The 26757-nt window shown below is 38.8% G+C and overlaps 1 protein-coding gene across 11 annotated transcripts in view; it reads left to right on the top strand.

Moving 5' to 3' along the window:
- The window catches only part of LOC131683775 (acetylcholinesterase), a 403722-nt gene that overhangs the window by 218658 nt on the left and 158307 nt on the right, over positions 1–26757 (top strand). The window contains exons 1-3 of one of the 11 annotated variants that reach the window (XM_058966060.1): positions 8249–8440; positions 8588–8875; positions 9117–9908. The exons of 2 other annotated variants lie outside the window; for them this stretch is intronic. The gene's annotated coding sequence lies outside the window, so the exon portion shown is untranslated. Of the gene's footprint in view, positions 1–8238; positions 8506–8587; positions 9909–26757 lie in introns of those variants that run through there. 8 more of the 11 variants (XM_058966066.1, XM_058966070.1, XM_058966069.1 and 5 more) reach the window with 8 other exon arrangements.

Below are 26757 nucleotides of genomic sequence, written 5' to 3' on the forward strand. Positions count from 1 at the left end.
AATACGATTTAGGATTTTTGTCACTAAGTACCCCAGTAACCATAAGCGTTAAATCCCTCACTCGAACAAATGCGGTAAAACCTAGACAGCAAAAGCTGCACACTTGCCGTGAGGGACAAGGCAAGGTACCTTTGTTCGAGACTTGCTAAAGTTAATTTTCAAAAAACATTATTCATATCGTGTTAGAACGATATATCATTGTAAATATCAAATAACCGTGGAAAATCACAAGAATTCATATAAGATATTAGCATTTTATTGTATTGAAGGTTGGCCTCTATGGCAGCAAACTTTGTGCACTATTGTTCAAATCCAATACAATTGAATTTAACCCTTGGCTACACCAATACACTGGGTTCGGCTAGCCCAATGGCGCTACCTAAAAGGAAAGCCTGTTGTTCTTTTTACTCTTCTTAATTTTCTCGACTAGGCGCTGTATCAAATCTAAAGACAAAAGGCGTTGATAGTTGTCAGATTCCATTTGTGTGTTTTTAACAATTGCTGAAAATAATTGTAGCTCAAAGATCGCACCTCAACCAAGAAATTACAATGCTTGCTGCATTAAAGTTTAATTTTTATTCATTCCTCACTTAACGATACACGATATATCGTCGTTCAGGACTTTTATTCCATTTGCATTAAATGATTTGTATGAAAAGTAGCCAGAACATATTCAGCAACACTGTTTTCCATCCCGTTTGTAAATATTATGAACGATCAATCGGAAGCTGGTTCAATATTAGTCTAGTTCGCGGGTTTGGATCACTAATGATCAATTAAAGCAGCTTTTACCACATTGGCCACCTATGACGGTTCATGATGCTTCCGGTAACTCGCCAAATTCCTACTACTTGCAGTGGCTAATTCCCTAGCAATGAACAAAGCTCCAGAGCCGGATGGAGTTCCAAACAGTGCTCTCAAGGCAGCGATCATAGCGAACCCGAACATGTTCAGGCTAGCTATGCAGAGATGCCTTGACGAGTACCGCTTCCCCGATAGATGGGAAAGGCAGAAATTGGTGTTGCTGCCGAAGCCCGGGAAGCCGCTAGGCGACCCATCGGCGTACAGACCAATCTGTCTGGAGGATCATCCTCAACAGGCTAACCCCGTACGCAGAAGGTACGTACGGCCTGTCAAGCAACCAGTTTGGCTTTCGGAAGGGTAAGTCCACGGTGGACGCTATCAACTCAGTGATAAAGACTGCCGAGATAGCGATCCAACGGAAAAGGCGAGGCATTCGATACTGTGCGTTAGTGACACTTGACGTGAAGAACGCATTCAACAGCGCAAGCTGGGATGCCATCGCGCTCTCGTTAAACCGGTTTAGCCAACCGGTGGGTCTGTACCGGATCCTGGAAAGCTACTTCCAGAGCCGCGTACCGCTATACAAGACCGATGCCGGTCAGAAAAGGGTTCCGATAACCGCCGGAGTCCCGCAGGGCTCGATCCTAGGCCCGGTGCTATGGAACTTCATGTATGACGGGGTTCTGAGACTGAAGTTCCCTCCTGGGGTCAAGATCGTCGGCTTTGCCGACGATGTAGCCTTGGAGGTCTATGGGGAGTCAATCCCTGAGGTAGAACTAATTGCAGAGCACGCGATCAACACGGTGGAGGAATGGATGAGCGCGAGAGGCCTGGAGCTCGCTCAGCATAAGACGGAGGTAGTTATCGTCAACAACCGCAAGTTGGCACAACATGCAGTTATACATGTGGGAGAAGTCGTGATCACCTCACAGCGGAGTCTGAAATCTCTCGGAGTCATTATAGACGACAAGCTGACCTTCGGCAGCCACGTCGACTATACATGCAAGAGAGCATCGACTGCTGTTGCGGCACTATCGAGGATGATGTCCAACAGCTCAAAGGTGTGCGCCAGTAGACGTAGTTTACTGGCAGGCGTTGCCGTATCTATCCTCAGGTACGGCGGCCCGTCATGGTCAAGAGCACCTACGGAAATTGGAGAGCACCTACTGCGTGATGTGCCTCAGAGTGATATCTACCTACCTCATGATATCACACGATGCATCCTGCGTGATAGAGAGCATGATGCCAGTCGGGCTGGTCATCCGGGAAGATGAGTAGTGCTTCGAGCTACGTGGAAATAGAGGAACCCGCGAGCGCACCAGGGTGACCTCGGTCGCCAGATGGCAGTGTGAGTGGGATAACTCCTCGAAAGGTAAGTAGACTCACCGGCTGATACCTAACATATAGAGCTGGGTGGGCAGACCCCATGGGGATGTTCATTTCCATCTGACACAATTCATGTCAGGCCATGGCTGTTTCCGACAGTACCTCCACAGGTTCGGGTGTTTGAGAGTGAATCAAAGTGCGATAGAGAGAGCACCCAAGTAAGCCTCATACAGGACGTATCAACGCATGAGCGAGAGTGAATGAGTACATCAAGTACAGCCATCCCCCCCGAAGTAATACCGAGAGGTAGTCCCTGGGGGGAACAATGTCGAAGCCCAATGGAGTTTAGTCGGTATTAATGGCTGCGTCACCATTAGAGCCCGACACACCCCCAGTACACCCCGTGTGGTAGCTTGGCATCTACTAACAGCACGTGTACTGGGCTAGTACGTAAATGTATTCTCCATTGTATAAAAGAAGAAAAAAAGAAATCATTGCTTTATTAGACATCTTCATTATTATTGCCATTATTGGTTCCGTACCATTCTAAGACAGTACGGGTGTGGTGAAAGACGTCAAATTCTACTGAAACATTTTCGGGTTATTTTGAGACTTTAAAAAGAGCAGAAGTCATTTTTGGGGACATGTCCGTTGACGGTCTCATATGTGATCATGGTGTATCATTTTACGCAACCGCAGATCGTATACCAAAAAAGATTTTTTGTGAAATTTTGACAGCTTCTTCATCGACTTCCTGCCCAGCATCCTTGTACGAGTTTTAACACTATGTGCTGCTTGTCGCTCCGGTTCGTTGCCTTAAGAAATGTGTATATTTTGTAATGTTTCAATGCCTTAGTAAAAAACTTGAATCGAAATGTTGGATCGACGCTTTAATTGGTTTAATACCATCTTGTCCTTGCAGTGTCACTACCAACGACTAATGCTTTTTGAATATCTTATCGAAATGTACAATTCCAAACCGATTCTACCGATCCAATTTTGAACACACAGTTGCAAACAATTCAGATCTACTAGTTTATGCATGACTTTGTATTCACTTAATTGCGGGGCCCTTAAAATCCCGGGGTTCTGGTCTAGTATAGTGTGCCCATGTGTACAGACGGTACTTATAGATCGAATAACATAAATTCATTATTCCAAAAAAAATAGTGTATCCCTCTCGACTCTGATCAATACTATAATTCTTTATCATCTTGGACCAGGAAAAATTACATGTTCTGAAATTTTAAGTCTTGTACATCGTCAATAATAGGTCCTCCTCATAATATAGATAATCGAGGTACTGCTGACCAATTACATGTTGGGTAATGTGAAGTTTCGGATTTATAAGGGTCCAGTCAGTGTCCTAATTAATATGTATGTACATTTCATGCTAGCTTTATTATAAAGTAAGCGTATTTTGTTGCTGACCAAAGGCTAATTTGTGCTCTATGCAACTAATCAAATGTCTGTCGCAGCACTCATTTTTCCTAATTAACTGTACATAATACCACAATGTTTAAAAATAAACTCGTGCTTCGGGAAGTATAAAAGTCGTACTTTCATTTTGATTAATATTCTCGTATGTACAAACGTACTTCTGAGGAAGGGTAACATCAGTGACAACCGACAACCACGCTGGAAGCGACGACCACCACTATTATTATCTTTTTCCCTAGATTGTCTACCAGAATTCTTAACAGCGTCAAGGCAGTCAGTATAGTCATGTCAAATCAATCAAAACCTGAAAATTTTTCGGGATAAAAGTGCAGTATTTTTTGTATACTTCCATAATCATCGGGCTATTTGTCCTACTTCTTCGGGCTATTTGTCCTACTCCATCGGGCTAATTGTCCTACTCACGATCGAACCAGATACGTAAAAAGTACATGTTTAGCTTGCGGTCAGCCAATGGAGCACACGGTGACCTAGAAGAATAGATTTCTGCACCGGGGATTACTTATAAGTTCAGGACGATTCTGTCATCAATATCACCAGTACTGAAACCGAAAATGCTTCATAGTGCAAAAAAAATCATAAAAATCTTCCTTTGACTTTGTAGTACATGTTGTTGATTTGTTTATTTGCTAAAACCAGGTCAACGCTTGCCGCGACCAAAATCATTTTCAAAATGACATTAAAAATGAGTGCCTGAATGAGTTCCATGCCGTTATCCGTGTTGCTAGTCACTACTTTTCACAATTTGACTTGATTTCGTTCATAATATCCCGGATATCACGGAAGAATGATGATATAAAATGACATTTCGTTGTATGGGATATCAAGTGATATGGTACGTAATATCACCGGATATCACGAAAATCCGCATATCACTTGATATCAGTGCTAATGTGAACATAGTATTAGGCACGAAAGTTCAGCTATCCTGACAAATTAATTAATAAGACTAACTTTTTAGATGCACAACAAACTTTAACCACAGTAGTAAGGTCAAGTCAAGTATTAAAGGAAAATAAGTGCTGTTTAACTTGCTTTTTCAATCTTCAATAACTTATATCATATTTGTTCACGGAAAAACATTTTAGATCAATTAATGGTGCCAGGTACATTATGGAAATGATGTTTTTCAATTTCTATACATTTCGGAAGTGTTTGAGTGAACTAATGATAGGGATCAAGAGTACCCAGTGTTACAGGGATCAAAGATACCTGTTGTATAAGGTGAGCAAATTGTTGTGAAACTTTTTATTCGAAAAACGTGTTTTTCTAGACAAATGCCCTTAGAAAGTAATCATACTTGAAAATACTCAAATAGAATTACTTCGATGATCACATACAACCGTTAAAAAATTTGTAAAAAGATCTTCGAGATGGATTTGAACACATATTTTCTAAAATATTATATAACTTTTCCAAACCAAATGTAATACATCGGATTGTTTTTTTAAACATCATGAACGACCAAATATTTCGTTTTCTTTTAATATTGTGATAACTTTAAGCGTATAGATTATGAGATATGGCAAGGGAATCAAATATCCCCAAGGATCAAGTGTCCTCACTCTCCCCTAGACAGTGCTGAGAACATGAGTCTAGCAGGGCTCGCGCTAACGTTGTTCTACCAAAACGGGCCTTGATTGTTGTAAATGCGCGATATTTTGACTAGGTTGTTCATTATTTAAATTTTTAATGCCATGATATCAAAAATTTTTGGGTTTATCTATTGGAATCTATTCTTAGAAGTATTTCGGGGCGATATGCGCAAAAAATTTGAAAATTTATGGTGAGATGGCTGAATTATATGCGTTTAAAATTGGACCACTTTTCGTTACATACCATTTTTGTAGAATTTGCAACGTGCACCCCTATATCAAAAACAAAGACGTAGTCCTATGTCAAAATGCTCCATCCGTAACCTTTAAATACCTGATTTTAAATGATATTAGAATCAAATCTGCCTCGAACTTATGTTTAAGATTTCGCAGAACTATAATGTTTTTGATGCTTTATATTGATAACATGGTTAGACAAATGCCGCAAAGGGCGCAAGACTTAGACTGCGCCGAGGGCGCCAGAAGACCACGCTACAGGTCTGTCGACCCTACAGGGCTTATCTAAGCTGAAAGCGAAGAAAGAAGCACAGCTTCTACGGATGACCGAGCATCCTATAAATTCATGCATACGAGATTTTTTACTTATGATTTCGGGAGCATGGTGACGATTTTCCTAAATAGTTCAGTTAACGAAATCGCGATATTTTTCATGCACATTTTTGTTCGTGGAACCAGTGTTATTTGGATCACTTTGAATGCGTGGATGTATTCGTGCGGGGCTTGTAGTATATTAAAGAGATCTCACAATGTGTGAATACAAGTTTGGATGTTTAGTAGTGCCATCTTCTGGGCTAAGCATGTTTCCATCTATGGATATAATAATTATATCTATAAGTAGGTGCAGACCAGTCTATCTTCTGACGTCGCACAAAGCAGAAGCAAAAAAATCGCTACGCTGTAGCAGGCCATAGGCACCAGTGAATCAAGCTAGCTATTGTTCTATATCAGTGCACATACAAATTGTATCGTTGCCCCTGGCTGCGGAGTGAAATGAGTTTGCCAAATGAAACAAAAGTGCCTGTGCTACGGGATAACACGATTTCGATCAACTTTAATAAAACTCGTGTTAGACCCACAGTTCAGGAAGTGGAACAATTAGTTAAAGTGAAAATGGAGCTTAATCTCGCTGAAGCTACGTACATTCAGCTACATTAAGTTAAAAAACTGTGTTTTTATCACGTTTAGAAGCTTGGAACAGGCAGAAAACTTCATTGAAAAGAACAACATGCAACACGAGGTCGAATTTAATAACACCAGAATCAAGATCCCAGTACATATGGAAAACGACATGGTGGACGTGCGTAACCATGATTTGGCCCCGCGCGAAGAAAGATTTCATCAAACGCATCATGTCGCAATATGGAGAAGTAGAATTACAAATGACACCTGGAGAAATTTCCCCTCCCCCCCCCCGGCGTTCGTAGTGTGAGGATGCGAGTGACTAAACCAATACCTTCTTACATGACTATCGAATGCAAATCATCGAAGGATAGCGTGACCTATAAGCAAACAACGTTAATCACATATCCCGGGCAGACCCCAACATGCCAATTCTGTAACCATACAGCCCACTACGGAAAAATATGCGCCGAAGCAACTAGTCAAAACTCATCTACTACAGCCAACAAGCCTAACAAGCAGCTACCGACACCTTCAGATAAACCGAAAACAACGATCCAATTAACCAATAATACAGGTACAACGACCACGACAACCGCTCCCAAACCAAGAACTAGCATCGCCAATAAAGAAGCAAATACCGATGAAGACGAATATACAACAGCGACCCGTAAGAGCAAGAAACAAATAAGAACCTCTGATCGTGAACAGCAAGAAAGCAGTCCCGATGACGGCATGGACGGGAACAATAACGCGAGAGAAGGTAGACTGAATGACCCCCAAGCGGCTTCACCGTCAAGGAAAAATATCTCAACACGCAGCAGCAAACTGCGTCAACAAGATCTGGCAGACCGACATTCGTAGATTTTTTTTTAATTTTTACTTATTGTAAAAAAATTAGAAGACCCACGGCTCAGTTGTGCTAACGCATTGAGCCGTTTCAAATAAAACTTTAGATTAAAAAAAAAAATAAGTAGGTGCAGACAATCGCAGTCCATAAATGTACTTCTGGTCAATGGCAAATTGATTGCATGTACACTAACACGCATAAGCGTTCAATTTTGTTTTTTTGCTCGTATATAATTATTTTATCTCTTCAGTTTATGCAATATGGCCAAAGAATTTAGGACCCCTAAAGAAATCAGTGACCTCATTCTCACATAGAAACACAACCACATAAACCAGTGTTTTCGCCTTTAGAATAAATGCAGCGATTGTGCTTTTGTGAACAGTCAATACTACTGCGTCGTGAATACCAGATAATCAATAGCTAGTACTTCAACCCCACAAACTTATTGCCAGCTAAACTTTTGATAAAAGCTCGAACCCATGTGATTCCTGTCTCTTGTTGCTTCCGAAGAAAGCTCTGCAGGAAAACCTCCCTCCCAGCAATGACGTCATTGACTGAATTTCCCCTCGCTTTAATTGGCACGTTGCCGCGCGCCCCGAGTGTCGGGACGCACATACCGATACAGAATGTTTGCCCCCAAACTCTTGTCTATTTCTCGCTCTCTCTCTCAGGTTTGCGGAATCGTCACATAAATAAAACCATTTTTCTGTAGGTATGAGTGAGTAAACATAGTAGAGGTACTGTTCAGCGTGCAGCACAACAACAGTATTGAAAACAATAAAATCATGCGCCAAATCCGCTCTCACGACAAAAAATAATAACGGAATTGGTCCTTGCACACTGCTGGCCCATTTCCCACTACCATCGCGTGCAGAAGATATCAGGCTCGATCCGACTCTTGACAGCAGGCAAAGTTCAGGAGCACGAGCAACCGACAAATCGAAAAAAAAACATAAAATCGTAACCCGCGAGTGGGAGAGTGTATTGGTGAGCATAGAAATACCTTACAATGCGACTATTTTTTTCCCGATAGAATTTCCATCTCAGTTCCGAGCTTTTCGTCCGTGCGAGCTGCTGGTAGTATGAGCTTGAAACTTTTCCGAATCGCATGTCGGTGCCGCAATGAGTTGTCTCAAAGGATAATCCTGTATTCTTAGGTGTTGGATTGAAAAACTTTTTCCATGTGATAACCAGTAACAGTGGAAGGTGTTCAACGTGAATCGAAAGTTTTCTAATCATTTCTTGTGCGACATAGCATTAGGAAAGGGTAATTGATTTGTCCCAGTCGTTACAGCCTCGCTGGGGGAAAGCGATATCCTTGAAAAAAAAGAAGTGAGCGAAAACGTTGCTAGAGGAATGAGATTTTTCTGCGGTATATTCTGTGGATTAATTGCAATTCTTTATTAAATTTCAGCTGTAGTGCAGTGCAACGCACTGATGTGTGACGTAGAAGAAAAAAATGCAGATAGTTTTCGTATGATAGTAAAGAAAAGAGATAATAAGGCACTTTAGGAAAATCGATGCTGGAACTGATGAAAATTTGATATTTTTGACTTTCAAAATAACACACATAGGGTACAGAAGTCAAAGATAGGTGAAAGAGAAAAAAAGAGTGAGTAACGGAAGGCTGCACGGAAACGCGAAGGACGACAGATAACAGCAGTAAAGGAAAAACTGAACCTCGGCGACAGCTGCGACGAGTGTAAGTGGACTAGGGAAAATATAAAGAGAGGGAAAATCAAAAACTCAAATAAAATTAGCAGAGTTTTTCTTTCTCGGTGAACTTTGCTCGTAAAAGATACGTGTATTGTGTAGTAGAACCTAGAGCACCCCATCCCACTCATCGCCCACTGGGATCACCGAAGGAGGAAGATAACCAAAGATACGGAACTGCTGAAAATAGAACAAGACAATTTGCGTTACACTTTTTCCTTTTTCCTCAGCAATAGCGGTGGCAACAGCAGCAAAATCGTTATCAGCATCAGCAGAAATAAATTCCAGAAAAGTATCTAAGCAGAACAAAAAAACGACTATTGTGGATTTTTTCCTGATATCTGATACATCTTGGCGTACTCTCTTAGTACCAACACTACGGTGCTGATAGAGATCTCTCGTGCTTTCTCCTCGACTCTCGCAGACACCGTCGAAGGAACTATTCTGGGAACTGAGACCGTCGTCGCCGGAGCGCTTCCAGCCACCGGAATCATCCTTTTCCCAGTGCGAAGAGACAGTTAGTGAATGTGGTGTGTGGAAGCATAGCCGTAACTGTGCCCTCGTCGTTCGGTCAGTTCACCTCTCGAGATTGTGTAAGCAAATAGAAACGTACAGCAAGACAAACATTTTCTCGACCTTTGACATCGTATCGGTGGCATCTTCCACGTAAGTGTGCTTTTAATAGCTCGCACTGACGAATTAATTCAGAGCAAAGCGTCACAGTGCCATCTGTCAACCGAATTAAGTCGCATATTTCCATCTGAACGAATCGAAACGACGAGTGCGGAAAATCAACCCCCATCTACTAGTGAGTTTTCGAGAGTAGTGAACACAAGTGGTGCCCCATTGTATTAGCTTCGCTTCGTTGCTCTTCGCAAGTGGATGTGCAGTGGCAATTAGCGAATTAAAACAAAAGAAGTTGGAAAACAGTTTCGAGTGAAGCACGCAGCAGGAGAGCGCTACTTGGGAAATTGGTGTCATCGTTGTTAAATGCTCTCTATAGTCTTATAGCTTTGTTTGCGGTAAGTGATGATACTACTTTGTTCTTTTGACTGTTTACTGTGTTGGGTAACCAGCCGTAGATACAATAATCGTAACGATGTCTAATGAAATGTCGATCGAAATGTTGGATCGATTCATCAGTAACTGTCTTCGTGATGTACGTGGTCTATGAAGATCTTATAATGAATTGGACTGTTTGAACAGCACGACGGAAACCATTGGCATCGATCCAACTGCTCCACATTTTTCTGGTTTCCTGTTTTTTTTTTTCTTTACCGAGTTTATATAACTAAATAGCATTACGTTACTGTATATCTGTGGATCTGCAATATGTACATGATGATAAACGATTTGAAAGGATATTTTCCAACTGGTCTTAGCATGATGGAAGGGTGGATATGCAGGGTCTTCCGCAAATAGCAGTGCTGATTTAGCCATGTTTTTCTTATTGTTTGACAAGTTATTGATTTGTGTTGTACATATACAGTGCCGGGACAAAATAATTAGACACTCTTATACAAAAATGTAAAATTAGTCATTTTGTATTTTTCTTTCGTTGAGTATCGAATTACGTTTATTCAAATCAATTAGTTTATTACTGCTTTTTATGAATAACACGAGGATAGCACATATCCACCGCCTTTACATTGAAATTCAGAGAAATATATTTGAACTTCGAAAAATGGGCGAAAACACAATATGATTAGTTTGGAGCACTATTGTAAAAAATGGATTAAATTATTTAATAATGCAGTCTAAAGTATTTGGTAGGCATTATTTCTTATTAAGCATTGGATTCTACTCGACATTGACTGAGCCAAAGTTTGACATGTAGTAATTGGGATGGCGCAAGGACGTAGCCAACAATACGATCCACCCCTCTCCAAATCCAAATTGAAAAACAAATGTTTTGGATGTTATTTAAAATAAATCGAAACGTGACTTCCAGGCCCGTGCGCAATGGGAGGGTTTTGGGGGTTCAGACCCCTCCTATGGGGGTTTCGAATTACTTTTCAAAATTTCTTGAAGGGTAAAATTACTGCGAGCCGTTAGAAACATAAAAAGTCATTTGAGTTCAGCCACTCTAGAAACATGCCGTTAATGAAATCAACATCGGGATATCGTTGCCAGGAGAAATTTCACTACCGATGATCTCTCCGTCGGAGTGACTGAGAGCAAAATGGCTAACGAAAACGGGCATCGGTATCGAGAGAAATACCGCTGCTAAGGAATTCTCAGCGCCAGCTAGTAGATAAACAGAAATGAGTACTACCAAGAAAGAATAGAAAAAGTATCAATGGAGAAAACATGAATGAGGATTGTGATAAAAAGAGGTTTAGGGTTAGTCGGTACTACAAACTACTGCAGTATGAATGCGATACAACTACGAGGCACCAGGTAGCAATGTTTGTTTAATAATCCTTCTTGATAACAGACATTGCTTCAATTTATTGAGCTGAGTTGATTGGTTCGCAAGACTCCGCTCTCCGCGCCTCGGAAATAATCTTCAAAGTTTGAGGATTTCTACACCTTTCTTTTAAAAAAAACGTGAAAACATCGCGCGCGAGCCTGGTAGCTTCACAGATTAAAACCACATTATGTATGGACGTTTTTCTTCACAATGGTTTATTAGAAACCCTAAACTTTTGATGTTTGTTCTGTTGCACAGTTCAGTTCGTTTGAAAAATTCGTTGGTCAAAAAAAATGTTCAAAGTCCCAAGGATGGTTTTTGGTTTGAAGAATTGTCGCCGAAAAAAATTATTTTTCAAGACTTATTTATCACTACCAAGCTATCAACATTTTGCTTCAAAAGTTGAGGAATTCCACGAACATCCGTCCGAAAATCGTGATTCCACACGTGATTTCCACAGTCAATAAGATTATTTTGACTCAAGAGCAATTTTTTAAAAGAGCGTAAAAGTTATTACCTGCAACCTTTTCGAAAAAAAATGTTCGAGTACCGTATTTTATACAACAAAACTATGTGAGAACGAATTACAGGGAATAAATATTTCTGTACGTAAAAAATATACACTGAAATTTTTTTGTGTCATTTTTTACACAAACGAAAAGTTGTGTAAAAAATTGAAACAGCCCATTTTTTAAATTTTTTTCTATTTTGTAAATAAAAGCCTAAATAGAAAAGAAACATTTTATATGTCATTGCGCGGTTAAAAAAATTTTTGTAACAATTACTTTTTACATGTTTTTAAATGTCATTCTAATTGGCATACAAAACAGTAATTTTATTACAGAATATAATTCTAAGTATCATTTTAAATCAAAATGCATTTAACAAAAATCTTCCGAAACGCGATAGTTTTTTAGATATTTAGAATTTTGTTCCAGCAAAAAATAAATTCGTGTAATTATGCCCTTTTTATAAGTTATTCGCGTTAGCCCATCATAAAAAGTAACCAATCTAATGTTTACCGTTTTAAAGACGTAAAATATATGTCCAAACTACGATTCCATGGCTGGTTATGTTCAATAAAATGATGGAAATGCATATTACATATTCAGTACGATTTGCACATACATACAATGGATCGACAGCCACGGTCTTGAGATACTATGTGTCGACATTGAAACATCGCTTGAAACCAGCGGTGGATCAAGGAGGAAAACCCGGGGGGTCCAGACCCTGGCGAACATTTTCAACTTGTTTGGCAATTTTAAACTAGTTTTACTTTTAAAGTAGCAACCTCTCACGACATACTCTCCGGGCCGGGATTGGGTTGACGATTTTTAGAGTGATTGCATAACCTTTGTATGTGCCAAAGTCAAAAAAGTCAATTTTCGTAATTTTTTTTTCGAGATTACATCAAATCTAAACGTTTCATGCATTTTCAAGCCATTTCGCATCAAAAATACAAATTCGATTTTGAAATTTTCCCTTACTCCTCCCTTTGAAAAAGTTTCATTTCAGTTTATAGGGAAATTTTCTGTGTCACACTCTTCAACCCGTAACTCTGGAACCAGAAGTCCAATCAATAAAAAAAATCCGTAAATCCAATCAATAAAAAAAATCTCATAGGCTGCTATTGAATTCCTAATGGATCCGACTTCCGGTTCCGGATTTACAGGGTGATGAGTATGATCACGTAGAAAATGTCGATTTTAATAAATTCTGCAATGAATGTATAAAGGTAAAAAAAATCCAAAATGTAACCACAACTACTTCGATTTGTAGTATTAGGTCACTAACCGCCATTCAAAGTCTCTTTGGCCACATTGGCCACCATCATCGGTTCCGGAAGCCCTGGCGGAAGTATCAAAATTTAGAATAACAGTCACATCGGTTTCTCGGAGATGGCTAGACCGATTCAACCAAACTTAGTCTCAAATGAAAGATGTTGCGTCCCCGTAAACAGCTATTTAATTTTATGCCGATCCTACTTCCGGTTCCGGAGTTACGGGTTGTGGCGTGCGATCATATAGCAAATTGCGATTCAAACCGATACTCCGATGAAAGCAAAAACGTTTTTAATCCACCTAACAGTGTGATGAGATATTTCTTATAACTCTTCGGATATTATATCGTTTGAGAACATTTAGAACTTGATGCTTCGCGATGTTTTTGATAACACAAACTACATGGGATAGTGGCAGGACTCAGAGAATCGCTCAAATCAGCATAGGACAACATCAGTGCTAGAAATCTCAAACCAAATCAATGGGAAAGCGAAAAAATGGCCCATAAAATAGACATACCAACGAATTATTGTTAATGCTCTGTTAATAAAATATCTAAATTGTGGTGGGAAAACTGAATTTTCCTAAAGGGGTTATATATTGTACTGAGCCAAAAAAATCGAAATTTTTTTTGAATCGTTTTGAAGTTTATACTTTACTCAAATTTCCAACGCGACTGAGAACTAAGAAATCAACGCTTTTTCTTGAAAAGGGCGATACTAGCAGTGATACCATTCAAAGAAAATCAACAGTGAATATTTCCAGACTTGGTTTTATTATATAAGAACTATTGTGTTTTTACATCCTAGATTACATGATTCAGTGATCGAAACCCAAAACTTCATAAAGTATTTGAAATTATTAAATTAAAATTTGTTTTTGCTATTAAAATTGACAAAATGATAGTATCGCCCCTTTGGCGATTGTTTACTTTTTCGGTCCCACCTATCAGAATTGAAGTATCGCCCTTACGTTTTTTTTACAATAACTACCGTTCTACACCACCGATTTCGTCCGTGTTTTTTTAATAGAGATGATTGTTACTATTTACAGCTGGTATCAGCTTGATAATCCTAAAAAAAATAGTTTTGCCTCTAAACTGTTTGTTTGCATGGACGCTCGAAAGGCGGAAGGGCGAAACTTTAAATAAACAAACAAAAATACAGTTTCGCCCGTTGTATTTTTCGCTGTAGTTTAAGAAAGCAATATCGTAGAATCAAAATTTTTAGGTTAATTTGTTGCGTTTCAAAGTCCTCATTTGTATGAAAAAAGTCTTATGTTTACATTTGTAAGTATCGCCCTTTTCACAAAAAAGCGTTGAAATGAAATCGCAGCTTCAGATATCACGCTATCTCTGAAGTGCATGCGTGCATAGTTTCAAATTTTTCTTCGACATCGACTTTTTCTAAAGGAGAATTATTATCGGTGAATTATTATCGCTAATCCTAATGCCAAAGAACAAATAAAAACCTCACGAAAACGAACCGTTTGGGAAAATCATCATCATTACTGGAATTTTCATTTTCACGAAACTTTTCGATAACCTTCCGTCACTTGCCTTAATGCACTGGGTGCACAGTGCTCTGAAAATCTAGCGAAATCGTCTTAGGGCACCAGCGGGTCTAATTCAGAACTATCTGCGCGGCGAGTTAAATCTGTAAAGAATACTAAAAATTAATTTCTATTCCATAATTTTCAGTTCAGCAATTCGAGAGATCGTGCTCACCGCAAGCCATGAAAAATAGGCTACGTTGTGAAGCGATGGTCACTATTTATTTAAAACTCACGGTTAAATAATAAATAAAACTATAAAAAAATTTCAAATAGTTTATAATTTTCACAAACTTATTAGGAAAAATTGTTTAATTAGCTTTCATAATATTGTGTAGGAAAAAAGCTAAAAATTTCAGTATTTTCTCTATCTGCAACATATAAACCCTTAAGTATACCAATTAATTGGTATACGAATTGAAATAGGTTCGCCAAATTTTGGGAGAAGTCTATAAAATAACCCCTTGAAAACTACCTAAAAATTGTTGTAGTTCGATGCAATAAGAAAATCTTCAAAAATGAAACGTACCTATTAATGTGAAACACAGCGAATAATACATACAATAAAGACCCATTTTTATCAGTCTCATGGTGTACTTTAGGCTAACAAAATGGGGACATTGACTAAATCGGGCAATTTTTTTTCTTTATAATAAACATTCTTCTCGTCCCTTGATGTAGTCTGATAACTATTTCTGATTATGATGAACTTTTTATTTTCGCATATTTCGCATATCTTCATGATAAGGAAAACATGTTCAAGAAAGGATTTACTCGAATTCAGTCTTGTTCGTCTGCTAGAGCCCATCAAACATATGTTCATTTTTGGCTGATAAAATCGGGGTTTCAATGTGTTATAATAGATATTCAGCATTCGAAGAAGTTTCTTTTGAACGAGTGTAGAACGACTTTGTTTCTACTTACTTGAAATCAGCGGCGTAGCCAGAAATTCGGTTTGGTGGGGGTTTGGTGAAAATCGATCATGCTGTCCAAACGGCATAATTCCGAAAATTCACCATGAATACTTCTTGGCCAATATACCGTCAAAATTATTTTATCAAATGATGCGCTGTTCAACGTTTGTAAAACTCATCGAAGATACTAAACCTCCGAAATTGGCGGTTTCAAAATGATTCTATCTTGACCTCAAATTACTGTTTTTGAACATTTGACCTGTACATATAATTGGTCATACAACAAAAATCAGATGCTCATCAAAATCGATCAGAACCTGCTAGAATCGAATGGAAATCGTCATTTTTCATAAATTTCTCTCTACATTCGGAAAGTGTTATCCTCGTTATTAATCATATTACGTTTTCGTCTCAACTCGTCGCAGTCCCAAAATAAAAACCTGTTTTAATCCACCTAGTGGTGCAATTGTGCTTTTCTCATTTGTCCAGACTACGATTCCATGGCTGGTTATGTTCAATGCAATGGTGGAAATGAATATTACATGTTCAGTACGATTTGCACATACATACAATGGATCGACAGCCACGATCTTGAGATACTATGTGATACTGAAACATCGCTTGAAACCAGCGGCAGATCATGGAGAAAGATCCGGGAGGTCCAGGTCCTGCCGAAAATTTTCAACTTGTTAAGAAATTTTAAACTAGTTTTAATTTTAAAGTAGCAACCCCTCACTGCATACTCCCTCCGGGCCGGCATGATTGACGATTTTTGAAGTGAATTGCATAACCTTTCTATATGAGAAAGGCAAAAATGTACCAAAGTCCAAAGAAGTCAATTTTTGTCAAACATCTCAATGTTTCATGCATTTTAAAGTCATTTGACATCAAAAATACAAATTTGATTTTGAAAATTTTTCATTTCAGTTTATATGGGAATTTGCTGTGTGATTGCACTCTTCAACTCGTAACTCCGGAACCGGAAGTCCAATCAATAAAAAATTCAATAGCAGCTAATGGGAAGGTTGTACCTTACATTTGAGACTAACTTTGTGCAAATCGGTCCAGCCATCTCTGAGAAACAGAGGTCACATTTTTTCCACATACACACATACAAACACATACATACACACACATACACACACAGACATTTTCCGATCTCGACGAACTCAGTTGATTGGCATATGACACTCGGTTCTCCGGGTCGGGATTAGATTGATGAATTTTAGAGTGAATGAGAAAGGCAAAAACATTTTTAGCAAATGTTGAAAGTTAGGCATTTTTTTGGTGAGCAGTTCTATGTTTCATAGACATTAAATCAATTTTAACTTCGCTTCCTATTAAATAAAGACCCTTACTACAGTACATTTCTACAAAAACGAGCTCAATTTGAAAAGAAATCTGAGGATTATGATTGATTGCAGAACTCTGAAATTTTCTATTGGAATGTTTTCAGGCAGGAATTTGATATTGATGCTATTAGACAACTGTGAAATCAAGACCAATAGATCAGTTACATATCAGGACCCCATTCCGACAATTTATCAAAAGTCATCATGATGTTTACAACAACAGGTTATCAATCTACGGATCAGATAATTGTTATTGTAATATTGAATTAAATCAGTCTGCATCAATAAATTTCAATCCAATATTTTTTTTGGGTATGGTGGGGGGGGGGGGGGTTGTATGGTGTTAAACCCCAAAACCTTCTCTTGGCTACGTCGTTGCTTGGAGTTATTTATTTCGCTTTTCATTTTCCGATATGTTTCAGATCGATCCGATGGTTATAAGTTAGAAAAATTGCAGTCAGAAGGTTCGCACAAATGAACATTTTTGTACTGATAAGTTATCAAGTTCCTTCCAGACAACTTGGAAGTGTTCGGTGATTATTTCTAGCGGTTGTAGATAGTAAAAAGAAATACAAAATTCGTTTTATCGAAATAATGTTTAGCTTATTTCAATGGATTATTACTATATTGAACAATAAATAGGCGACAAAGAGTAATCAACAAACAAGCCATAACTTTTAAAGTATTCAAAATAGACATTTAAAGTCTTTAGTAAAGTTATTTGTAAAAGTAAGAGCTACAAATTTGCTGAAGACATCATTTCGATATAATAACTTCCAAGAAAATTTGTGAAAATATCTCACTCATAGGGGGATTAATCAGCAAAAGCACAATACCAAAAGAAAGGGCATATTACCTCCATTAAATTCTCCGAAGATACTATTGACCTAAAATAAGCCGTTTTGGCGTTAATAATAGATTACATGTTTTTGGTCATATTTCTGGCAATGGGAAATGATAAAAATTCGTCCGCATTTAATGTTGAATATCTCTTTTGATAATAGTCCGATTTCAACAATCTATAGCTTGTTCGAAAGGTATTTGTTAAAGCTGTCTAAAAACATATAAATTGTTAATCTATATTGTCAATTTCGGCAGATAATTTAAAAAAAACTGCCAAAAACGCCTTTTTTACGCATTCAAACATTCATATCTTGGAAACTAAACATCAGAATCAAAAACAAATGAATAGCGTTCATACTGTTTTTTAGTTCTTTCATTTAAAATTGGTTTGGATAAGATCGGTTCAGCCATTGCTGAGAACGCGAATGAGAATTTGTCCGTTACATACACACACACACACACACACACACACACACACACACACACACACACACACACACACACACACACAGACATTGTCCCAAATCGTTGAGCTGAGTCGATTGATATATAAGACTCGGCCCTCCGGTCCTCGGAAAAAATCTTGAAAGTTTGAGCGAATTCTATACATTTCTTTTATAAGAAATGTAAAAAGGTAAAAATTTCGCTAAAATGTCTCTCAAACAACTTAAATTTACAGTTCTAGGTCATCGATGGCCAACCAAACTTTCGTTGACTACATTGACCACCATAGACGGTTCCGGAAGTGCCCGAGAAAAGCGGCCATCTTTCAAAATTACGAACTCACATCAGTTTCCCAGAAGTGGTTGGGCCGATTTTCACAAACTTAATCCCAAATGATAGCTATAATATCCCCACAGATGCCTATAAAATTTCGTACGGATCGCTTATATAGTTCCGGAAATAAAGACTAAACCGCCCGGTCACATACGAAATTCCCATATAAGCCGGAACTCTAATTTTTTTTTTTTTCAATGTGGGGACCCCATGAAATTTTAGAAATCTGCATTTAAAATGCATGAAGCGTCGAGATTTTATGTAATCTCGAAATTTTTTTTATGAAATCGACTTTTTGGGACTTTGCTAATTTCGCTCCTTTTTTCAATTTTGCCCAATTTTTGAACTGTAATAATGATTTCTTTTCTTGTATATAGTTGTCAAGTCATGTATAATAAAATTGTAATGTATACATTTGAAAGCTTTTAATAATTATTAGCAACTAAAAATTCTCGTGTTCATGATTGAGAAAGGCACAATTGCACCGCTAGGTGGATTAAAACAGGTTTTTATTTTGATGTTTACAAGTTTGAAAATGAAAATCAACCGTTTCGCTTCAAATTAGTGTGCGGAATTCTAAACTGCGCGGAATTATGTGCCTTCGCGGTACTTAGAATTATGTTATGTAATAAAACTATAGTTTTTACATTATGCCAATTAGTATGACATTTAAAAATATGTATGAAGTTATTGTTAGAAAAACTTTTTTCCGATATTTCTCTTTAGGTGTTTATTGACAAAATATAAAAAGTTTAAAAAAAGTTTTTTTGCCTTTAGAACTTTTAACATAAATTTTTGATTTCGAGAAAAATGACACAACATTTTTTTTCAGTGTATATTTTTTCGTACAAAAGTATTCATTCCCTGTAACTCGTTTTCAGATAGTTTTGCTGTATAAAATACAATAATCGAATAATATTTTTTTTAAACTAATACACGTAGAAACGTCTACGCCCTTTTAAAAAATTGCTCTTGTATCAAAATTTAGCAATTGGCAGAGAAAACCATAGAGATTCATAAGCCGAACATAATTGCAAAGTTTCGTTCGAATCGACGATGGTCATATTTTGCGGTCATGGAATCCCTCAGTTGTGTTTTTTGCTTTGACATCAGACTTCGACTTGTATGGATCAACATTCTATTTTTAGTAATTTTCCGACGAAACGAAATTTTAGATTCCCAACAGTTATTATGTTGAATAGCTTGGTGATAAAAATGTTTTAAATACAATTATGACGAAATGATGATAATGAATCTAATATTTTTATGAGAAAAGATGTTCATGTGATCTAATTTATACAATATAAGATTTTCTTTGTGTTTATTATTTGTATAGAGTCGAAATGTGTTTAAATATACTGCTTCACTACCTTACTTCTTTTGGAAAACATTGTATTCGGACAGATTCAATTACAAAGTATCCGCTTTTTGGATTGAGCAAATAGCGATTGGCATTGAGTAGATAGCGAGTGAGAATCCGAAGCACTAAAACCCCAGACTTAATTTTATTTATTCAGTTTTAATAACTTTATTTATCAAATCTATTCAACATTTTATTTTATTTGTTTTGTTCATTTAATCTATTTTATTAATTTCTTTTCATTAAAATCTATCCTTTTTAATCCCATTATTTTATTCATTTTATTCTGTTTTTTTTATCAGAATATTTATTTTATTTGCGTAATTAAATTTTCATCGAAATAACAGAAACAATTAATTTATCGTTATTTCGTAGAAATTTTCACTCTTTCGTGTTGATGCTTCGTATCAGCTGGCGCACACCACGGTCTTGGCTGACTGATTACACAAATTCCTAATCTGATCAAGGTGGCGTTGGTGACTGCTGCCCTAATCTTCATTATCACCCATTGATTATCAATTAAATGAAACTGGGATTAATTAGGTGGATTCCGCGCTTTTATAATGAGCAGTACTCCTCCATTGCCGTTGAATAATTATCGCACTTCCTTGCTACAATTGTAACTGGGTAGATCTTACCAATACCCAACTAGACCATCATGGGACAAATCCACGTTTAAGGCTATCTTGCGCACTCTCCGCCTAGTCGAGATTTCAGTATCCTTTCCCTTGTTTTGTGTTTCTGTTTCTGAGTACCGTTAGCCGGTCAGTGACCAGTGAAGCAGTGTTCTTCTAGTAAGCCGTCTGGATACCGTTACCTACACAAGTTAAATATTAGTTTACGTTTCCCCTTCTTGGTTGTCTTACTAACGTGCACTGGGCAATAGGCCCGTGCAAAAATGACTTCCCCTGACGGCGGTTCATCTCAAGGTGAGATGGACATCGAAACAAAATCGGCTCTCCGGCTCAAAGTATATCCAAGCTCGGCCACCGGGCCATTCGTGATCTTCTTTCGGACCAAAGATAAAAAGTGTTTGAATCTGTTACAGATTTCTCGAGTTCTGACGGATCGGTATTCGGCCGTGACAGAAATATCAAAAATTCGCCCTGATAAGCTTCGGGTGGTTCCCATATCTCAGCGAGAGAAACAGCGCTGGCTTAATAAATTTCTCTGACATTGTGGACCGTATTCTTACAGCTTTAAATATTTCTGACCCCCTTAAAGCATCTTGCTAAGCTTTCTCCCCGCAGTAAAAACATTCTTAATGCAGTTCACTGCGAAATGGACCCTCCTTTCAGCGATTGTATTCTTCGATGGCTAATTCATCGAACGAGGTCAAGGAGTTAATCACTGTTCTACAGTAGAATTGCATAAGCATTATCCCGAAAATCAATTCTTTTAAAAACCGTACTAAATAACTTGAAATGCGATGCTTTTGCACTATACGAGACATGGCTTACTTCAGAAATAGACCTACGCTTCCATGATTTTAACAAGCCCGCGCCGAGGCTAGTTTTAGGTCACTTCAACTCCCACGGTACGGCATGGGGTTGACTTCATGACGATAATCGATCTATCCTACTCCATGAGCTTTGCGACAACTTCAATATGACCATTTTGAATACGGGTGAAATGACACGGATTCCTGCCCCTCCAGCGCGTCCGAGCGCCTTAGGCCTGTCTCTCTGCTCGACATCGCTGTGATTACCTTGCATGTGGAAGGTAGTCTCTGATTCCCATGTCAGCGACCATCTGCCAATCGTAATTAATATTGCTAACGGTTCAGGGCCACCGAACACAATCAATGTTTCGTATGACCTCACACGAAATATTGAATGGAAGAGTTACGCGTCCGCGATACTGACAAAATCGAGTGCACTCAAGAGCTTCCTCCGGAGCAAAAGTACGGGTTCCTGACTGGTCTGATTCTCGATACCGCGATTCAAGCTCAGACTAAACGCGTACCAGACGCGAACTCACGCGGGCGTTCTCCCAATCCATGGTGGGACAAAGAGTGCTCAGACGTGTACGCGGAGAAGGCCGCTGCGTAAAAGACCTTCCGGGACGATGGGCTACCAGTTAGCTACCGACAGTACGCGATGGCGGAAAAGCGCATGAAGAGTTTGATGAAAGCCAAAAAACGTAGCTACTAGCGCCGGTTTGTCGACGGTACTAACGAGAGCGTGGAATATTCAAACCATTGGATATTCGATTTTGCCAAGAAGGTTTGTCCGGATTCCGCCCCGGCACAAAAGATCTACCGCGCCGCGTCCCCTCACGATAACGCAAACGAAACACCGTTTTCGATGGTGGAGTTCTCACTTGCTCTCTTGTCATGTAACAATAAAGCCCCAGGGCCAAACAGAATCAAATTTAATTTGTTAAAGGATCTGCCAGACTCTGCCAAGAGACGCTTGTTGAATTTATTCAATAAGTTGAGGGTAATATTGTCCTTCATGGCTGGAGGAAAGTGATGGTCATCGCCATTCAAAAACCAGGAAAACCAGCCACCGACCACAACTCGTATCGACCGATTGCGATGCTGTCCTGTATCCGAGAAAATGATCTTATTTCACCTCGACAATTGGGTTGAAGCAAATGGCTTACTGTCAGATACACAATTTTATTTCCGAAAAGGCAAAGGCACGGACGACTGTCTTGCGTTGCTCTGAACCGAAATTCAAATGGCTTATGCTAGCAAAGAGCAGATGGCATCAGTTTCTATCAAAATTCTTTCTGAAAAGCTGCACCAGCATGGTCTTTCACCGACTCTAATCAACTAAACTTGCCGTCTGATAAAACCTATGCATTTTTCGCATGGTGATTTATCAACATCACGAATTAGCTACATGGGTCTTCCCCAGGGCTCATGTCTACACGCAGAAAAAAGATTTGTAGGTTCAATAAAAATATGGATTAAATTCAATAAAAAAAATTATTGGTCGGGAGACAATAAATTTATTTATTGAATTCAATAAAATTTATTTATTGTTTCGATAAAAAAGTTTATCGTTTTGCTTTCTAATAATATTTTTTATTGAAAATAAAAGAAAATTATTGAAATTAAAAATGTTTTTATTGAAAGCAAAAATACATTGTTTTTCTAATAAAAAAATATTGTGAAATTAATAATTTTGTTGGTTGAAGTGATAAACAATAATTGATTGAATTCAATAACACATATTTTTAGTTTAAATATGCTAATTTTTTCTGCGTGTAAGCCCTCTTCGCTATAACTTTCACGTGAATAACATTGACGAATGTGTTGTCAATTCCTGCACGCTAGGGCAGCTTGCAGATGACGGTGTGGTCTCTATTATAGGTCCCAAAGCCGTCGATTTGCAAGGACCATTGCAAGATACCTTGGACAATTTGTCTGCTTGGGCCCTCCAGCTGGGTATCGAGTTCTCCACGGAGAGAACTGAGCTAGTCGTATTTTCAAGGAAGCGTGAACCAGCGCAACTACAGCTTCAATTAATGGGTCAAACTATTGCTCAGGTTTCAACTTTCAAATAACTCGGGGTCTGGTTCGATTCTAAAGGAACCTGGGGATGTCACATTACGTATCTGAAACAGAAGTGCCAACAAAGGATCAACTTTCTCCGTACAATAACCGAAATATGGTGGGGTGCTCACCCAGGAGACCTGATCAGGCTGTACCAAACAACGATATTGTCGATGATGGAGTACGGGAGCTTCTGTTTCCGCTCCGCTGCGAACATACATTTCATCAAACTAGAGCGAATCCAATATTGTTGTTTGCGTATTGCTTTGGGTTGCATGCACTCGACACATACGATGAGTCTAGAAGTGCTGGCGGGCGTCCTTCCGCCAAAAGATCGATTTTGGAACCTCTCATATCGATTGCTCATCCGATGCGATATCTTGAACCCGTTAGTAATTGCATTTTTCGAAAGGCTTGTCGATTATCCCAACCGTGTCAATTTCCTTCATGGTTCTGATTCAATTGTATTCTTTGACACATCCATGAAAGACGAGATTCGTGGAATTCCGGATCACATACGTCCGCAAGGATCCCAAGCATCTTTCATAGTAAATTTCGAGAAGTTGACTGCAACAAGATGTTTTACATCGGCGGGTCAAGCCTCGACGGCTCCACTGGCTTCGGTATATTCAATCAAAGCCTCACCACCTCATTCAAACTCAATGATCCTGCTTCAGTTTACCTCGCAGAACTTGCTGCTATTCAGTATACCCTTGGAATCATTGATACTTTGCCCACCGATCATTACTTTATTGTCTCGGATAGCCTCAGCTCAATCGAGGGAGCGCCTGCGTGCTTTGTCTCTAAGATCGTACGAGATTACCTAAGTTTGGATTCCCTCGAATTGCTCCATTCCAGGTAATGAAGAAGCGGATTCTTTAGCTAAGGTGGGCGCTTTACAAGGTGACCTATATGAAAGACCAATTAGCTTCAGCGAATTTTTCAGTCTTACTCATCACAGAACCCTCGAAAGTTAGCAAACTTCATGGAGCAATAGTGAACTGGGAAGGTGGCTACAATTGATAATCCCTAGGGTATCGACGAAACCTTGGTTCAGGGGGATGGATGTGGGTAGGGATTTCATTCGCGTGATGTCTCGGCTCATGTCCAATCACTACACGCTGGAAGCTCATCTTCGGCGTATTGAGCTCGCGGATAGCGGTATCTGCGCTTGTGGCCACGGTTATCACGAGATCGATCATATTGTCTGGGTATGCGCCGAGTACTGTTCAGCCAGATCTCAACTATTCGATTCCCTTCAGGCCCGAGGAAGATCACCCAATGTCCCGGTTCGAGATGTACTAGCAAGCCGCGATCTCCTCTACATGTCTCTTATATACACGTTCCTAAAAACCATCAATATCCAAATTTAACTTTAAGTGCCCTCTTCCGCCTACCGTACCCCAACCATGGTCTGATGCGACTCCAAGACGAGACAAAACATCTGTTGAATGACCCAACAACCCGAGACCTACAGTACAACATCACACGCGCAACGCGGTGTGTTGCCGATCCGTATCTGAGCGGTACTACGAAAGCGTGTGGAGGAACCCCTGCCGGCTCGAGAAAGACCGCCCGGCGTCCCAATACGTGATGCATCCGTCCGAATCTGTAATCCAGGCCGTTGATTCCCGATGTCGGAAACTGAAAGTTTATATCTTCCCTCCCCCTCCCATGTCTCTGATATACAGATGTAGGACTTCACCCCGCTCCCCTTCTTCCCCTTGAATATCTTTCCAAAACATATGTGCCCCCCTATCTTCTAGTTTTAGTTGATCAATATTTAATCTCGTTAAGAAATGCCCAACAGTACCACTACTTTAAAATAGCCTTAATTAATCCCCCCTAATCTTAATAAAATTGAACGACTCCCTCTAGTTATTTCTAGTTAATAAATTTGTAAAATGTTCCGCTTAGTTAATAATTAATTGCTCTTACAATCTTTCTTTCTAAAGATCATAAAGTGCATTACTATACGCAGAACACACAAAATAACCCGTCCCCCTAATCTTACAAATATTATATTATCCCCTCTTGTATATGTATAAGTTAGCTGCACAGTTTGTTTTTTTTCTTTTTTTAGTTTCATTATATAAAACAAAACAATATTGAAATGTGTAACCCCCTAGTTTTAAGAAATTCAAAATGTAAAACAATGAAAAAATGGGACCTTTAAGCTAACACAAACGTGTCTTATCAAATAAACGAATTGGAAAAAAACGCTGATTTTCATACTACAGGAACATATCTCTTGCCAAACCATAAGACTTTTTCGTGAAATCAAAATTAAATCGGCCAGGAAAGTTGCCGCGAGCACGAGCCTTACAAAATTTAAGCTTCAGGATTTTGCTCTATGATGAGCATTTGCATTTGCAGAAGAGTAGACGATGGCTGAAAAACGCATCGAAGGGGCTACAAATAAGGCTGGAAAGAGTTGCTCTGTAGAACCGTAGGATTCTTGAAGCTTTCCGGAAAAGGGGACAAATGAAATATTTATGCTGCATTTGAGAATTGACACGTAACACATCGACATGAAGCGGCTAGAAAATAATACAACGAGCAAACTGCAATGAGAAGATAATTTGGAACCGTGTCGAAGCACAATGTATTATAAGATGCTGATCCTCTGAAAATGTGATGTGCCGCGAGACTGGGTGAGATCCATCTTATTATGGCTTTAAAAATGTTTTTAATCGCTTTCTTTATGTATGTTCTCACTATAAAATTGGCGAAACTTTGAACATCAATTATGCACTAAACTGACCTCTTCAATCTGCAGTCTATTAATAATAATAATACTAAGCTCTTAGTATACCAAAATGCGTTCTGGTAGTTTTAAAGCCACTCATAAATCTTAGATTCCACTTGTAGCGTGCTATAAAACTTCTGTTGTTACTTGGGAAACTATATATAAGGTGTGACTTTTTATATTTAGTATCGTGTTTAGTTTTGTGTTGGTCGGGGGAGTTCTGATTTATGCTATTGTTCCGACTGTGACGAATTTCGGGGGGCTGGCTGTTGATTGATAGTCCTACTATGTTTGTTCAGACGGGGTCAGACCGGATGCCGTGTAGTATCCGGTGGCAGCACCCGGAGTTGATCGAATCGGTTTCTGCCATGTCGCAACCGGTTAACAGTTAACACATTCGATCAGTTCTTGGACTTTACCCGTAAAGGCATGGTGGGGTTGTCAGTCTGCGGGCGGTCTTTTGGAGTGTGATACGGTCGGAGCCGTGACATGGATCAGAGTTCTTTTGATCAGCACAAGGTTGGATGTACGTGGGCTGTAGCTTTATAAAAAGTATCATGTTTTTCCAAATATTCAGTTATTAACATATTGTTTTAGTAGTGTAGTATAACAGTTTCTTTTTT

This window comes from Topomyia yanbarensis, chromosome 2 (assembly GCF_030247195.1).
Source record: "Topomyia yanbarensis strain Yona2022 chromosome 2, ASM3024719v1, whole genome shotgun sequence".
NCBI lineage: Eukaryota > Metazoa > Arthropoda > Insecta > Diptera > Culicidae > Topomyia > Topomyia yanbarensis.